This window comes from Gossypium arboreum, chromosome 13 (assembly GCF_025698485.1).
Source record: "Gossypium arboreum isolate Shixiya-1 chromosome 13, ASM2569848v2, whole genome shotgun sequence".
Taxonomy (NCBI): Eukaryota; Viridiplantae; Streptophyta; class Magnoliopsida; order Malvales; family Malvaceae; genus Gossypium; species Gossypium arboreum.
Window position 1 is genome coordinate 27562500 of NC_069082.1, and position 18660 is coordinate 27581159.

Sequence of the window (18660 nt, forward strand, 5' to 3'; positions counted from 1 at the left end):
TGAAACAAACTATGGCATCATACCAAAATATATGTAAACCATAGCCAAAAGACATTATGGCATCACAATTTTAACGAGTAAGACCATAGCTTAAAGACGTTATGGCATCACGATTTTAATGAGTAAGACGTTATGGCATCACGATTTTAATGAGTGAGACCATAGCTAAGAGACATTATCGCATCACGATTTTAATGAGTAAAACTATAGATGAAAAACATTATGGCATCACGATTCTAATGAGTAAGACTATAGCTGAAAGACGTTATGGCATCATGAATCAAGGGAATAAGACCATGATTGAAAGACACTATGGCATCCTTCAACCATTTGCTATTCAAGTAATATCTTTCGAGTGAAATATGTATCATAAGATTGAATGTGAGATGAATATGTTAACTAGTATAATTTGTAATGAATATTTATGCCTTAGTGTGATTATATGCTATATATGTATATAAAGATGTTTAACTAATAATGTTTGTGGTGTTTAAGGAATTAAATGGATATACGAGTATTTCTAAAAATTTATTGAAAAGTGGAAAATGATTTGTATTATTGTATTGAGCATTTCTCACTTGTTGTGAGTTGTGATTGATAGGAATTCTAATAATAACCTCATTGACAGGAACTTTGTTCATTAGTATTGTATTTGAATTATTATTATGTTTGATTCGGTAAGCTTTACTATTCAATTGACGAACTTACTAACTTTTACAAAAGCTTACTCGTGTTATTTGTCTTATTTCTTGTAGATACATTTTGTTATTTGTCTTATTTCTTGTAGATACATTTTGTGGATCGGGAGATTGAATCAGCTCAAAGAATCACACTATCTGGGGATCATTTGGTAGCTTTTGAATAAATCTTGGCTTATATGGCACGCAATAGGAGAATTTGATTATGTTTGTAAAGATTCATAAATACTTATTTGTGTTTTTGTTAATGTGCATATGATGATGTGGTATAAGTAGCTAAGTGAGATGTGCATACTCGATTCTATGGTATAACATTTTGAGATAAAAAATAATTTAATTGAATGTGCTTGTAGCTTGTATACTTAGTTAAGGAAATAAATTGTGTAAGTACTTGAAATGTGGTGTCATTGATGGCACATTGGTTAGACCTTAGGATGATTGTTTTGGCATGTTTTGGGTGTCATTGAAATGCATTTTGAAGTCTTATATTATTTTGTTGAGGATTGGTTTAGGTACCTAAGCATTTGGATGTGAATTAAGTATGTTTTGGGTCATTTTTGGGTACATACGGTGTAATAGCCTATTTTCAGTGAATTGGAATAATGGTTTCGGAACCACAAATCCGAGTCAAAAAGAAAATTTATTTTAATATTATGGCATGGTCTGCATTATGATAGGAAACACGTATGAAAATTTTGATAAGAAAATTTTATTGATTTCATGTTTAATTATGAAAAGGACCGAATTGCATAAAATGCAAAAGTTGAATTCTAGTAGCTATAAGGATTAATTAGCTATGGAATTCAAAACTTGAGGTCTTTATATGACAATTAGACCATTAAATGGAGTTAGTACATATTTTTGATTAATCATCCGTGGAAAATTGGAAAAAGAAACGAACTAAATTGGAATTTAGAATAAATAAAGATGATAATAGTTTAATATCATCTTATTTCATCTTTATCCCTAAATTAAAATACATGGAAACCCTAGGAAAGAGAAAAACACTCAAGCAAGCTTTCTTGGCGTAATTGGTTAAGCATTCTTGTCCCGTTTTTAGTAATTTTTATATTTTCAAGTTCTTAATAGCTTAATCTATCTATTTTGGGGATTAATTTGTAAAGTTATCAAAGTATAAAAATTTTGTCATGGATGTAAATGCTGAAATTTTGAAATTTATGGTAGAAAATGAAACATTGTTGATAGATAAACAACTTTTACAAAGAGAATTTTGATGAAATTATGGTTTAGGAACTAAATTGAAAATTGGTAAAACCCATGAAAAAAAATTCTGATTTTTGGGAAATTCATGGGCTGTTGTGACATGAAAAATTCGGTTAGGCTTGAAATAAGGATTAAATTGCATGAATTTCAATTTCCGAGCTTAGGGACGAAATTGGAATTAATTAAAAGTATAAGGGCAAAATGGTACTTTTGCCTAAAATATGAATTTAATTGATTTGAATTGGAATTTCATTAAATTAAGTTAAATTTACTCGTATAGATCTGGATAGACCTAGTACTAAAGTGGATTGAGGAAAACAAAAAGTTTCAGATTAGTAGATTTCCTTATACGAACAAGTGTTAAGGTAAGTTCGTGTAACTTACTTATGTATATTAATATGTTTGAATCGAATGTTGTATTTTTGTGAATTGTATAAATTTTTAATCTATGAAATTAATCACATACCCGATATTGTTCGATAAATGATAAGTCCCATTTGGATAATGAAATACGATGGATACAGTATTTTCTCTTATTGATTATAGTCCTGCATATGTTGCGGACATTATAGTTTGGACGAGCATCCTGTTAAAAGCCTTGTAAAGCATTCCTGTTATATGGTTCTTGCGAGCATCCTGATCGGCAGTGATCCTGCATGTGTTGCGGACTATCGCAGCTCTTTGTGAGCGTCTTGTTATATGATCAGTTGTGATCCTGCATATATTTTGGACACAAACGCAGCTCTATATAAGCATCCTGTTATAGCTCGATTGAACTTCTTGTTAAATGACTATCCGGAGCCCCATGATAATAACTATTTAGAGTTACCTATTAAGCTCAATGAGCTTCCTGATTAAAACTCTTATGAGTTTCCTATTTAGCTCGGATAAACTTCTTGATACATAGCTCACATGAGCATTGAAAACTGAAAAATATATAGGATTTTTCCTATGTAATTTATCACCTTTTTACTTAAATTAGTTGTTAAAACTAAGTAATTGTTTAATAAATTAATAAAATATGTGAAAATATGAAATTAGGACATAGAAATTATTAAAATGTGATTTTATGCTTTATTATATAGTTTTCATGCATAAAATGGTTTATTTTATATTGATTTGTACATATTACTTTTTAAGACAGAAAATGGGTCATGCATGATTAAATTAAATAATAAAATGTAAAATTATATTTAATAAATCATTTTAAATATTTCATTAATAATTTGGGTTGTAATTAATTATTTAAATTGGATAAATTTTATTCTTTGGTCCTTTAACTTATTGATTTATTTTGGACAGATCTGATAGCTTTGCTGGATTACAAAAACAGACCAAATTGAAGACAAGTCAACCCAAATTCGGCTACACATGGCTGTCCACTTAAACCAATTTTTGGCTTAATTACACAAAGTCCTTGCATTATTGAAGAAATTAGAGATTTGCCCGAAGATTTACATTTGACCGAGTTTCAGTCCTGAGTTATAATGGCATTTAATTTGCTTAAAAATCAAGCAAAAATCAGCTCAAATTCCACTAATTGTGGCCGACCACTGATGGAAGAAGTTTGAAGAGACTAAACCCAACTATTTTTAGCAAACTACCCACCTCTCTTCACCTATAAATAAGACCCTTTCATTCCCTCATTCATCATTTCTCATCCCTTACCATTCTCTCTTCTCTCTCAATTCTCTTTAGCATTTCTCATTCCCCATGCCTAGCATCGTCTCTTCATAGAGGTTTTAGCAATTAAGCCTTTTAAAGAGCCCTTGGTTGGCCACCTTGGAGAGCTATCAGCAAAGGAGCAAAGCGAAGGAACGAAAGAGCCTCGTTGATCAGAGTCTTGGGTGACAGCCACTCTGATTTGGGTTTAATCTTTCTTTTCTTTAATTTAATCTTAAAATGTTTGCTATGTGTTTTTTTTTTGTTTACAACAATGTTAGCTTAATTTTATTTAAGCTAGGATGATTGTTTTGATTAAATAATATTTATTTGATTTATGCTTATAATGTTTGTGCCTCAATCGATCATGTTTTCAATTAAAATCAAGTCTATATTTCATTCATACGTGATTGAAATGCACCTAAATTAGTTGAGCGATCCTAACCAGATGAAGGTCAGTGGACGCGTAATTGAAATGTGCATGCTCAATTTAGATCCTAACCCGATTAAATTGCAGGTTACATAACAGCTCTAACCAAGCTCTGTTATCTGTATAGTTTTTATATTTGTGTGATTAAACTGTTTCAAACCTAACACGTCCCTGTTACCTTACACGAATGATAAGAAACCCTTAGTAAATAAGGATCAGTAAAATGCGTATTTACTAAGTAAAGGATTCCGAAAGGACCTAATATGGTTTCCAAAAGGACCTAATATGGTTTCCAAACTCATGAAAGATCAAGTTGCCATGGAATGTTTTTTCGAATGTTATTAAGCATATTGATAATAAATTGAGTTTAATTAAAGTAATTGTCCTGGTTTATTTATGTTATAATTGTTGCTAATTGTGTTTAATTTTGGTAAAATCTATCTCATTCATATAGTTTGCATACTTAGAATAATTTACATTAGGGATCATTACATTTAGTTTAATATATTTTAATCATCACTTCTCAACTATATTGTGTTTTTATTTACCAAATTTGTTAATATAATTTTACAAATTAGGTGACTTAGCAAAAATACAATCCCTGTGGAGACGATAACTCGATACTTACTTATTACTTGATAACAACTATGTACACTTGCACAAACCTGCAAGTTACAAGTTTTTGGCGCTGTTGCCGGGGATTGTTAATTGTTGCCATAGTTATTTCTTTCGTGAAATTATTTATTTTCAATTTGATTTATTTCTAACATTACTAACTTATTCTTTTTAATTTTGTGATTTTCTTTTAAGGTGTTTATGAGCATAGATCAGATTATCGATTTACTCCCTATAGACCCTAAAGTTGAGCGACCTTTTAGACAAAGAAGGTGTGAATGAACAGCTCAAAGACAAGTCGAGATGGTCCTTGGAAATCAGAATCAAGACCAAGGTAATGAAGCAAATCATGTACAAAATCCCATCCTCATTGCCAATGATAGGGATCAATGCATTAGACAATATGCTTTGCCACTTTTCAGTGAGTTAAATCCAGGAATTAGAAGGCCAGATATTGAGGCAACCCAATTTGAATTGAAACCAGTGATGTTTCAATGCTCCAAATGGTGGGCCAATTCAGTGGTATGCCTACAAAAGATCCACATCTCCACCTTTGATTGTTTATGGAGGTGAGTGATTCATTCATGATAGCCGGTGTGACTGAAGACGCACTGAGGTTGAAGTTGTTTCCGTACTCATTGCGAGATTAAGCACGAGCATGGCTCAATTCATTGCCACCAAGTTCCATATCTACATGCCAAGAATTAGGAAAGAGATTTTTGGTTAAGTATTTATCGCCTAGCAAAAACGCTAAGTTGAGGAATGAGATCACAACTTTCCAACAATTGGATGACGAGTCTTTTTGTGAGGCTTGGGACTGATTTAAGAAGTTACTTCGTAAGTGTCCTCATCATGGGATTCCTTATTGCATCTAGTTGGAGACATTCTATAATGGTCTCAATGCACATACAAGATTGATGGTAGATACTTCTGCGAATGGTGCAATTTTGTCTAAGTCTTATAATGAGGCTTATGAGATCATCAAGAGGATCGCGAGTAATAACTATCAATGGCCAACAAATTGAAATGATTTAGGAAGACGAGTAGCCGGAGTTCATGAAGTTGACTCATTCACTTTGTTATCAGCTCAAGTATCGTCTATTTCCTCTATGTTAAAACAATTTACGACTAATAATGCTAAACATTTTACAGCTCAGCCAATAAGTCCGTTTGAAGTAGTTTCCTAAGTGTACTGTGGGTAAGGCCATTCTTTTGAGAATTGTCCATGAAATCCTGAGTCAGTGTACTATGTGGAGAAGTAACATCAAAATAGGAGTGGACAAGGACCCCAGTCCAACTTCTACAATCCTTCATTGCGTAATCATCCTAGCTTTTCTTGGAGCAACAAAAAAAAATAGACCGAACAATAAATTCTTGCAGCATAGACCCAACCAATCTCAAAGGTTTAATCAATAAGCTCCAAAACCACCTCAACTTGAGGCATCAAATAGTTTGGAGAACTTGTTGAAAGCGTACATGGCAAAGAATGACGCTTTGATCCAAAGCCAAGAAACAACATTGAAAAATTTAGAAAACCAAATGGGTCACTTAGCTACAGAGCTTCGTAATAGATCACAAGGAACCTTACCGAGCTATACTGAGAATCCAAGAAATGCAGGTAAAGAACATAGCAAGGCTGTGGGATTACGAAGTGGTAAAATTTTGGAACCTCGATTGATTGATGTCGAAAATAAGCTTGTTGAGAAGAATAAACCAGCTGTTGAAATTCCTACACCAAAGGAATCAAAATCTATAAAGACTGACAAGGTAAATCCTAACTTAGTGAATTCATATACTATAACATCCTCTTTGGATGTAGATTTACCTACTCAAAAGAGTTATCCAATTCAACTGAAAGTTCCATCACCTCCATATCCGCAAAGATTGTAGCAACACAAGCAGAAATAAGAGGTGTAATTCAAGAAGTTTTTGGATGTTCTGAAGTAGTTACACATCAATATTTTGTTGGTGGAGGCTTTAGAACAAATTTCGAATTATGTGAAGTTTATGAAGGATATACTGTCCAAGAAGAAACAACTGAGTGAGTATGAGATTGTTACCTTGACAAAGGAGTGCTTTGCGTTTTTGCAGAACAAACTGCCACCGAAAGTGAAAGACCCAGGAAACTTTAAGATACCCTGCAACATTGGTGAATCTTATTGTGGTAAAGCTTTGTGTGACTTAGGAGCGAGTATCAGCTTGATGCCTAAGTTTGTTTTCAAGATGCTAGGGATAGGTGAAGTAAGACTTACAACTGTGACGCTTTAGCTAGTGGATCGATCTTTAGCATATCCCGAAGGAAAAATCAAGGATGTTTTGGTAAGAGTTGATAAATTTATTTTTCTTGTTGATTTCATTGTCTTAGATTTTGAAGCAGATAAAGAAGTGTCGATCATCTTTGGGAGACCTTTCTTAGCCACGGGATGAACTTTAATTGATGTGAAAAAAGGTGAACTCCCCATGCGAGTTCAAGACGATTAGGTAACTAGAACGACGGAAATGTGCAAGTGTACACTGTAACGCCCTAATTTTCGGGACTTCTGTGAATGTTGGCAAAATTTCATGCTTTGATTTTGTCATTTGTGAGTGAAATTATGAAATAGGACCTATGTGAAAATGTTTGAAAATGCTATAGGCTAATTTATAGTGTCCAAATAAATAGTAGTGCAAAATAGGAGGATTTGCATGTCAAACCTCCCATTTTACAAGAAGTGGCCGACCATCATGTTGTTGAAGACAATATGTGCACTTGATATCCATAATTTATGGTACAAATTGATAAAAAATTGATAATGGGTTAGGTAAATGTTCCATGATGGGCATGATAAGCATTATGGGCATTTTTTTTATTGACATTATGGCATAGGTATGGCACAAATAATATAGGTTATTTTGTGTCATAAAATGTAGGGTAATAAAATAACAAAAGGATGAAAAAAACAAAGTTTTGTCCATCTTTGTTCATCATAGCCGAAAGTTAGAGAAGAGAAAGGAGAGGAGAAAGCTCTTGAGTATTCGGTCACTAGGAGGAGGAAAATTGAAGGTAAGTTCTTGGTACCTTGCTTCTATTTTGAGGTTCATGAGTTCTTCTTGATTCTACCTTAACTCTTTAAGCATATTTTGGTTTTTAGTTGTGTTGTGAGCATTTACTCATGAATTAAAATGAAGGAAATGGTTGTTGTTTCATGTTCTTTTGATGAAAAATGGAAGATAGGTGAAGTTGAGCCAAACAAATGAGCATGCATGTGCCTTAGATGCTAAGGGGAAAAATCGGCTAATATGTTGTGCTTTAAAATGATGAAATGGAGATTATACTTAAGTAAAATCATAGATATGTGATGATTGATTGGTGATATACATGTTTAAATAACATGCATGCAAGTTAGGTGTGTGAAAAAGTGATTTGGTAATAAATCTGCTTGGGACAGCAGTAATAACGTGACTTTGGAAAATCACCATAAATTGTGGGAGATGAATTAGAAGCTTAATAAATTATGTAATTAAAGCTTATTGAGTCTAGTTTCAAATGAAATAAACAAGAACATATTTTGAATTCTGTACAATGAGAAATTTGATTTGTAATAAAGCATGGTCAGATTAGTCAAATAGTGAAACATGGGAAACTTTGAGAAAAATATGGTATTGATTGGCTAAACCAAAAATTCTGAAAATTTTATGGATAGAAGATATATGAGTCTATTATTAGGGAAAGTTAACAGCACTTGATTTGGAGTTTCGTAGCTCCATTTATAAATGATTTAGTGACTATTGATCAGGAAGACAGCTTGCAGTGAAATTATGATTATGTGGGAAACACTGACAAAAATTTGTTAATGAGTTGCTTATTGATTTCTTATAAGCTTACTCTGATCAGTAGGTGTGGTTGGATGAATATTGTAAGGGGTTAATACGTAGTTCATATTTGAATAGTTAGATTAACGTGTTAATAATCCAATTGTAGGCGGTTCGTGTGTGGATCTCGTCAGCATATCGTCGCAAACAGGTGTGTAACTAACACCCTCTTATAGACTAGATCGGCACAAGCCGAAAAGCCGAAATGCCGAAAAGCCGGTATTTTGAGATCTTGCGAGTGTGTGAATGCTCATGAGATTAATAGTTTGATGTATATGGTAAATTAAAGTGATAAGACTGCAGAGTGCGCGATTCTGTGCATTTCAATATTTTTGGGCTTAATGGGCCAAAAACGGGATAATGGGCCAACGGGGCCAAATTGGTAAGAAAACGCGGTAAGTGTTTTTGATCATATGTAAATGGCTATGTTATGTATGAAAACCTTAAGAATAGTTAAATTACTTGAATACCCCTATGTATGCAAAATTACCATTATACCCCTAGGGTTACTTTTGATTGGAAAGCATGACGATCTGATTCTGTATGATGTATGCCATGATTATATATCTGTTGCATGGGGACTTGGGTTATACTATGGAGGAAGCGTTCTCGTGGCTATGCCACAATTATCTGATCTGGTGGCTCTGCCACATATATCTGTCCTAGTGGCTATGCCACAATTATCTGATCTGGTGGCTCTGCCATATATATCTGTTCTGGTGGCTCGCCACAATATCAGATCTGGTGACTTCGTCACAATATCCGCACCTCATTGCGATTTCTGTGGTGTGTAGCGGTTGGGTGGGTCGAGCAGTCTCCCCACATGGTGTAAGGCTGGTACGGGGGTGTTATGGATGAATCTGGGTTGGGTTTCTGCATAAACATGTAATATCTATTCGCTCATTATGGGCCTATGGGCTTTATTCGATTGCTCGGCTAAGGCCAACTTATTCTATTTTTGTGGTTTGAGCTGATATAGTCTATGGTTGGGTTAATTTACACACTGAGTTGCCCCAAACTCACCCCTTTTATTTTCATCCACGTAGGTAGTCCCCAACTATAGTGGGCTTGGAGCTGTGAGGGAATTCGGAGTGGCCCCTTGTTCTGAAAGTTTGATTTTCTTCTGGTGAACTGGACATCCTTTTATTTACGTTTGAAGTTTTGGGTTTTTAAATGTAATAAGGTCGCTTAATTATTTTTGATGGTTTTAAAATGTATTACTAAGATAGGTATTACTTATTTTAACTATTGAAATTGGATAGCTTTAGGGCGCGTTTTCAAAAACAACAATTGATTTCAAAATAACACGACAACAAGCAAAGCTTCCATAATGAAAGTATTTTCCAAAATTAATCACTTTTCCTAAAAAATGACTTAATCAAATCGGTTTCCTAGAAATATCCATGACGTTAAGGTGTGGCAATGGCATTATGCATGTCTAGGATTGGATCCGAAGGGAGCTTGGTACTTAAGCAGTCCAATGGACTCACCACCTCTTTTCCGGTTTCCTACCTGGTGCACAGCTTCCATTCACTTTAACCTATAATGAAATTATCTTTTAAAACAGTAAGTAAGTTTTTCTCGATCAACAATATAAAATGTTTTGAACGCTTCGATGTGGCATATCGGATCCGGCCATAACGTCTGGGCCGGGTTCGGGGTGTTACATACACAATCGCAACAAGTAATAAAGTGACAAGTAAATGTCGAGTTATCGTATCCACAAGGATTGTGAAAAGAATTATTTATGAATGCTATTAAAACACTTTGGTGAAGAAAAATATTTTGTTTGAAGAGGGTGATTAAAAACTAAGGTTTTAAACTAATGATTGGCGTGAATCGCGATAAGTTTTAAAATTTATAATTGTCCATACTTGAAAACTAACTATTATCATGACAAAGGCAAGTGCGCCTATCGAACAGTAGTATAGCTTATGGCAAGACCGGACTGTCGAACCCAAAGGAACTAAAAGTACTAGTATTAACTTTCTTTTTATTATCTAGCCTAAAAATAAAGGGATTTATTTTATTTAAACTAATTACTAAACTAAGAATGCACAGAAAATGAATTGGGGAAATAACTTTTGGGAAAACTGAATGATTTGGACAATACCTAAGGAAAAATCCACCTAGACTTCACTTGTCATTGACTCTGAATTAGACGATTTATTCATTTGACTTGATCTGTAGAAATCCCTAATTTATATTATTACCTCTCTCGAGACTAACAACGTCTAACCTAGGTTGAATAATTGAAATCTCTTCCTAATTAAAACCCCTAGTGTTGCATTAACTTGATTTATGGATTCCCTTATTAGGTTTCACCCTAATCCTGCAAAATTATGTCACCCTATCTCTAGGCGTGCAATCAACACCGCTTAATTATGTTAGATCTACTCTCAGACATGGACTTTTTCTCCTCTGAATAAGCACATCAAAACTTGAATTAATATCCTGGAATATCAAAGCAAGAATTAAAAACAATAATTAAGAACAAATCAAATATTTATCATATAATTCAGATAATAATAACAAGATCCATCTTAGGTTTCATTCCCCTTAGATATTTAGGGGGTTTAATTCATATTTATGAAAGAAAACATCTCAAAAGAATAATGATAACAAAACATAAAGAAAACCCAAAAAACTCTTGAAGGGAATTGAAAGGAGATCTTCAGTCTTGAAGGTGAATTCGGCTTTTGAGATGGATCAATCGGCTTCCTTCGAGTAATTCCTTGCTTCCTTGCTTCCTACTCTGTGTGTCTCCTAGGTACCTCCTAGGGTGTTTATATAGGATTTAGAATGCTTCAAAACCCTCAAGAGTGGCCTTTTCCAAATAGGACTAGGCTTGGTCTTGACAGGGACACGCCTGTGTGACACGCCTGTGTAAGATGGCTTAGGCCGTGTTGTAATCTGTTAAATAGACACAGGCGTGTGAAGTACCCATGTGAGGAAGTCCAGGCCATGTTGATTTCCCACGTCGACCCATTTGCTCCATTTTTAGCTCGTTTCTCACTCTTTTTACTCTCATATGCTCACCTAAGTATAAAACATGAAATTAAAGGATTATGAGCATTGAATTCACCAAATCTAAGGAGAAATCATCCGTAAATGTGCTTAGCATGGGATAAAAATATGTATAAATTATGGTTTATCAAATACCCCCACACTTAACCATTTGTTTATCCTCAAGCAAAATCCTCAACTCACAATCAAAATAAATTCTTCTCAACTTATTATTCTCATCAATAGTATCTCAAAATAATTCATAAGTAACCATACATTGAAAATTAAACTCAAAGGACATCAAAGTTTCAAACATTCCAAGTTGAGCATTTTATAACGAAAACATAGGTGTCTCCCCTCATCTAAGTAATCACCTTTGATTCAAAATATCACATAATTCAACATCCTCACTAAAGATTCACTCAAATTACTCGAGGTGTTTAAGGACAAGAAATTTAGCACTCAACAGTCAATATGAAAAGTTATTACCATAAGCTTGCGTGGGAATCAAGTCTCCACCACTATATATTGATATGAAACATCAATCACAAGGTCTTTAGAGGGTTGTAACGTGGCTTTGGTTTGGGGGTGTGGTCACAAGCTAAAAGGAAAGGTTAGAATCGAGATTTAATTGGAAAATTACCTAACTAGAAAAATACTACAATTGACAATTTACATTCCTAATTAAGCTTTTCTTCATGGATACCATCGTTTTAATCTAAGCATTACATAATTTCATAATTTTTTTTTAAAAAAACAAATCAAATATTTAAGAACTTTGCTAAAAATAAAACATAGCTAAGCAATTTATTCAAATCGAATCTCGACAAAAATAGGGATCAAATTAATTGAGGGGATTTCAACAATAATGGGTTATGGGTTAATATTGAGGGTAAATCAATGAATGGCTTGTTAGGCTCAAGGGGGTTCACTAAGGGTTAATTATGAAGGTAGGCTTTTATGGAGTGAGTGGGTTAAACCTAAGTGCTTTTATTATCTCAACATATCAAATTAATGGTGTGGTCGTGACATGCATAATCAACCATGTTCTAGAATAACAATTCAATATTGACGCACTCATAGCAATAATAAAAGTGAGCATGAAAGAAATAATAGATGCTTTAAATGCTCAAGATCTCACAAAAATTATGGCTTTTTGATGTTAAACCTGTGAATTTCAACTCAAGATAATACCTAAACTTGGGGAAACAACCTAAAAATTTTTAATTCTCAAAAAATCAACTTATCATGCTTGATTCTCTAATTCCTTAAAGTCTAACAATCAATGCATAAATACCTATGTTTTAATTCAAGACATATTAATAAAAATCATAAATTAATCAAAATTCATTCTAATAATGATATGAGAAGATTATTTGAGAACAAGACAAAATTCAGGGATTTTTCTACTAATGATATAAATATCCCCCCACACTTAATATGTACATTGTCTTAAATGTACAAAGTTAGCTTTACTAAAAAATATAGATATAAGATCATAAGATAGGGAGAGAAGTGAAACTTCTTGAATGAAGAATGGAATCCTTGACTTGGAGTCATGGAAAGTAATCGACAAAGACAATGATGAGATTGGAGGAGGATACTCCGGTGGTGGTAGAGGTTGGGTTCCATAACCATAGTGTCCAGCGAAGAGGTTATCATGGTGGTCGGGCAGGACAAGGCAGTCGGTGGAGTTTTAAGTTCCTAAGTAATAGTGAGCTTTGGAGCTCTTTATAACTGCGATAACATCATTAAGTCTTTAGGAAATATAAAGAAGCATGATTACTCGTAAAGAAATGGCCAAAAGTATAAATTGTTGAATATAAACTGTAAAACCTAAGGATGAAATAAAATTAAAATAAAAGAAAAATAAAATAAAAAGTAGTTTTAAAAAGATAAAAATAAAAATAAAAACATAAAAATAATAAATAAAAGTCTTTAAACATCTTCATCGCTAGATGGTTCGCGAGGTGGGGGCCGCGATGAGATGTGAAGGTGCTGACAAATCTGATGTAGAGTTGCATCAATGTGATCGAAGGGATAAAAACATTATTGCTCGAATTGAGTGAGGCGCTCAAAGATGTCAGAGAGTGAAGCCGTTGCATGAACTGGACGATAAATAGGTGGTGGCTGAGAGGCTAGATCCTCATAAGGTGGAGGGACATCATTGGCAATGTCCTCTGGGTCCTCCTGCTCGGCTGACTGGACAAGGTGGTACTAAGGAGGATCAAATCCACGTCATCGCTTAATCATCCTCATATGCAGCATACTTGGGATGCCCTGTGGGGACATCTGACCGATGAGAGTGAGGGAGGATGCTTGCGTCGTCATGTTGAGGAGACCGAAGTACTGTGCCAAGCGAGTCACATAAGGGCCGATGGATATGACTCTCTTTCTGTGCCGCTCCGTCTGATGGCGAATGGCGAGGGCGATGAAATAAGCAATGTCGAAGACGTGTCCATTCGCCATGATCTATAAGAAATAGGCGTCGTGAGTGTTGACGACACCGGTGCTCTCTCGCCGTCCTGTCAGGGGGTGGGTTAGGATGGCGTGTAGGTATCGCAGGGATAGGGTGATAATCGATACCTTGGAGTGACTCAGGTCATAGGTGGCCGAAGCAAGGACGAAGGCCCTCGAGTAGTTTGAAAGAGAGTAGTGGATGTGGCGGTGGAGGCTCGCGAAGTCATCGTCATCCATGAACTCCTCTGTGTATAGTCCTAACGTGACTCCGAACTCAGGTACGCTCAACTGGCGGACGAAATCTCCAAGATGAAATTGGACCATTCTAGGATCACCGAACCTTGTCATAAGAACTTGAAGGTGAAAGGTTGAAAAAAGTTTGAGTGTACACTCGAGATACGTTGCCTCGACGATCTCAGAGAATAGCCCTTATGGGTCAGTCGTCAGGACTGTGTCAGCCAGTTGGATTTGTTCTAGTGCGGCCTACTCAATGCAACAACCCACACCTAGGGGTCGGGCCTGTAATATTTGGAATAGCTCCCCCTGTGGTCCCGGTGGAAATTGGTGGAATGGGTGCCTGATCTCGGTGGTAGGACCTGAGGAGGATGTTGCTCCTTTGCGTTTGTTTGAGGTGGGAACACAGTCTTCTTGCTGCATGGATTTGACATGATATACTTGCAAGAAACATATATTAACAAATTCAAAAAGGAATTAACCATGAATTAAACTAATAAATGTAATAAAAGATTACTAACATTAACAGGACTCAACCAAAAGCAATCAAACTTGACAGAGATTTTTAGGCAAATGGCAAAGTGATAGCATGACTAAATTAAAAACAAACTAGATGGAAGTAGCTAAGCATGGTAAGGATATAGTACAAAGTATGTAAACTAAATCCTAAGAATGAGGATGATAATATATACAATTAGTAACAATATGTAAATAAAAGAATAAAAATTAGGACTATCATGTTAGTAAGTATCCAAAGAAAGTAAAAGAAAAGAGAAAACCGTTAGAAGAGGACTGGTGGTCGGAGGAGCAATGGCGTGAAGGTTGGGTGCGGTTGAGGTTAGCCATGAGAGTGGGTGGTGGGGCAGTGTGGGTCGCGCAAGGGGAGAAGAGGAGAGAGGGGAGAAAAATGAGAGAAGAGAGGAGGGTTAGGGATGGTTGTCGTTGGTGGGGAAGAGGATTTCGGCGGCTAGGGTTAGGTTTTGCGGAAGGGAATGATTAATAGTGAGGGGTTTATATAGATTTTAGGGCACATGGCCACGGGGCACGCCCGTGTGCCCTTATTTTAGCCCGTGTGTTTCGTGATTTTCAAATTTGGGGACCGTCTGAAATTCGGCCGACGCCCGTGTTCGTTGGGTATGTTGGTGGACACGACCGTGTCGCACGACCGTGTCCTACTTCGTTCGCTTCTCCCACGTCCATGTATGGATGTACACACCCGTGTTGTTTTCACAGTCTTGAGCACGGGTGGTGGGCATGGGCGTGTCACACGCCCGTGTTAATTTCTCAATTTCAACCACAACTTCTAGACACGGGCGTGGCAACATATAGAATCCTGTGTTGGGAAAAATATGGCCCTGTTTTCACACAGCTGAATCGTACGGCCGTGTTACCTCCCGTGGTATAGGCACGGCCTAAGGCACGCCCGTGTGTCTTGCCGTGTGGATTTGGATAACCTGTGTTCAAGGACTTAGTTAGTGATTTAGATGTTAAAAACTAAAATTCAAAGAAGTTAACACTGTTAGTGCTCGGGTTGCCTCCCGAGAAGCGCTTATTTATAGTCTAAGCTCGACTTACCTTATGTTGCATGGTCATGGTAGTGCGAGGAGTTTACACTCCTCATTCCTAATATCAAACTCAAAATAAGGTTTTAGATGGGTACTATTTACCTTAAAGGTGCCGAATTTAGGATGAATTACCTCAACTGTACCACATGGAAAAATGTTGAGTATCGTAAGAGGGATTGCTCCATTAGGTTCAGAAGTGGCAATACGAGGGTCTGCTGCATCTAATAGTACATTTTCTCCAACCTTAAGTTGATTTGGTGAAACATTGAGCTCGTCATAGCGTGGTTTGGGTCTATTGTGCTCTCGGTTTCTATGCCCGCCATCATCTAGTTCCCTGATTTGTAGCTTTCGTTCTTCATAGATGGGTCTTTTATTGTTACTTAAACATGACTCATGTATGTTTTTCAAACTTATTTCCTACACAGAAGGTTGCACCACATGATTAGTATTAGTAGAATTTCGAGCTTGAAGAGTGATTGTTTCATCACCCATATGAAGTGTGAGTTCACCTGTACCAACATCAATTATAGTTCTAGCAGTTGCTAAAAAGAGCCTTCCTAAAATTAGAGGCACGTTACTATCCTCTTCTATGTCTAGAACAACAAAATCGATTGGGAATATAAATTTGTCAATTTTAACGAGTACATCTTCAATAATACCCCTAGGAAATCTAATTGTTTTATCTGTCAATTGAATGCTCATCCTAGTTTGTTTGGGTTTCCTAAGACCTAGTTGTCTAAACATTTTATAGGGCATGACATTAATACTAGCCCCTAAATCAGCCAAGGCATTACTAACATCTAAGCTACCAATTAAATAGGGAATCATAAAAGTCCTTGGATCTTTCAATTTGTTTGCCAGCTTATTCTGCAGAATGGCTGAGCAAATTGCATTCATCTCCACATGCGATGCCTCATCCAACTTCCGCTTATTTCCTAAAAGCTCCTTTAAAAATTTAACTGCGTTTGGCATCTGCGAAAGAGATTCAATAAACGGTAAGTTAATATGCAGTTTCTTTAATAGTTTAAGGAATTTACCAAATTTTTCATCTGTGCGGTTTTTCCTTGTCGCATTGGGGTATGGCACCCGTGGTTTGTACTCTTTACTTAACAGTTTTTGCTCACTGTCGACTACCTCACCTTTACCCTTACTTACCACAATTCCTTGCCTCGGTTCTGGTTCAGGTTCATTTAACCCTTCCTCGTCTTAAATGGTAATCGCATTGAGTTGTTCCCTTGGGTTAGATTCAGTGTTACTCGGTAGGCTACCTTGTGGTCATTTAGAAATTAGTTTAGCGAGCTGTCCTATCTGAGTTTTGAGTTCTTGGATCGATGCTTGTTGATTCTTAAGTGTTGTTTCGGTATTCTAGAAACGAGTCTCTGACACCGAGATAAACTTTGTTAGCATCTCCTTAAGGTTTGACTTCTTTTCTTGTTGGTAAGGTGGTTGTTGAAAAGCCGGAGAATGTTGTAGCCTTTGATTTCCTTGGCCTCCCCATGAGAAATTTGGGTGGTTCTTCCAACCTGCACTGTAAGTGTTACAATAGGGATTATTTTGAGGTCGAGGATTATTACCCATATAATTTAATTGCTCGTTCTCCATGTTGTGGCCAATAAGGTGGGTATTCTGGATTGCTCATTCCTCCTCCACTTGCATTGCATTGCATTGCTAGGTGAACCTGTGAAAAACCAAGTAAACCATCAATTTTTTTTATTCAAAAGTTCTACCTTATAATTATTCATTGACATCTCTTCTATAAATTCATAGGCCTCCTCAGGCATCTTATTATTGATAGTCCCACCAGCAACTGCATCAATCATCTGTCTAGTCAAAGGATTCAGGCCATTGTGAAGTTGAACCTGTAGCCAAAATGGTAACCCATGGTGAGGGCACTTCTCAAAAGATCCTTATATCTCTCCCATGCATCATAGAGTGTTTCTAAATCCATCTGCACAAAAGAAGAGATGTCATTCCTTAACTTAGCCGTTTTAGCCGGCGGAAAATATTTAAGTAGAAACTTTTCGGTCATTTGTTCCCAAGTGGTGATTGACCCTCGTGATAACGAGTTCAACCACTGTTTAGCTTTGTTCCTTAACGAGAAGGGAAATAACCAAGGACGAATGGCATCGTCAGAAACACCATTGATTTTAAATGCGTCGCAAAACTCTAGACAATTCGCCAAATGATTGTTTGGATCCTCATCCTGCAACCCATCAAACTAAACAAACTGTTGTATCATTTGAATTGTGTTTGGTTTTAGTTCAAAATTATTTGCAACAATGGCAAGCCTAACTATAGTTGACTCAGTTCCAGTTAAATTAGGTTTAGCATAATCATAAATAGTGTGCAGAGCAGGATTCTGATTTACTAGATCAGCGGCAATCGCAGGAGGTAAAGGATTTTCCTGATTTTCAGCCACCTCCTCGGTTGTGGTGTGAATATCATCCTCTTGCTCTTTTTCTGTGTATCTTAGGATTCTCTTTATTTCTCTTCAATTTCTGCGAGCTGTGCGATCGATCTCACTATCAAAAAGTAATGGTCCTGACGGGTTTCTTTTAGTCATAAACTATAAAAACCTGCCAGAAGAAAAAAAATTAGTATAATTAACAAAACTACAATAAAATTTAAATTGCAATAAAATAAATGGATAAAGTAATAAAAATTAAACGTTCCTAATATTTTAGCTCCCCGGAAATGGCGCCAAAAACTTGATTGATGTGAATCGCGATAAGTTTTAAATTTTATAATTGTCTGTACTTGAAAACTAACTATTATCACGACAAAGACAAGTGCACCTATCGAACAGTAGTATAGCTTATGGCAAGACCGGAATGTCTACCCCAAAGGAACTAAAAGTACTAGTATTAACTTTCTTTTTATTATCTACCCTAAAAATAAAGGGATTTGTTTTATC

At 35.9% G+C, this 18660-nt stretch overlaps 2 non-coding genes across 2 annotated transcripts; one reads left to right on the top strand and one right to left on the bottom strand.

Moving 5' to 3' along the window:
* Positions 1–5381: 5381 nt before the first annotated feature.
* On the bottom strand, positions 5382–5488 carry LOC128287510 (small nucleolar RNA R71). The gene has a single exon (XR_008278210.1). It is a non-coding gene; the product is annotated as a small nucleolar RNA R71 (small nucleolar RNA).
* Positions 5489–17621: 12133 nt separating this feature from the next.
* LOC128287358 (small nucleolar RNA R71) lies at positions 17622–17727 on the top strand. Its single transcript, XR_008278058.1, has one exon. It is a non-coding gene; the product is annotated as a small nucleolar RNA R71 (small nucleolar RNA).
* The last annotated feature ends 933 nt before the right edge of the window (positions 17728–18660 follow it).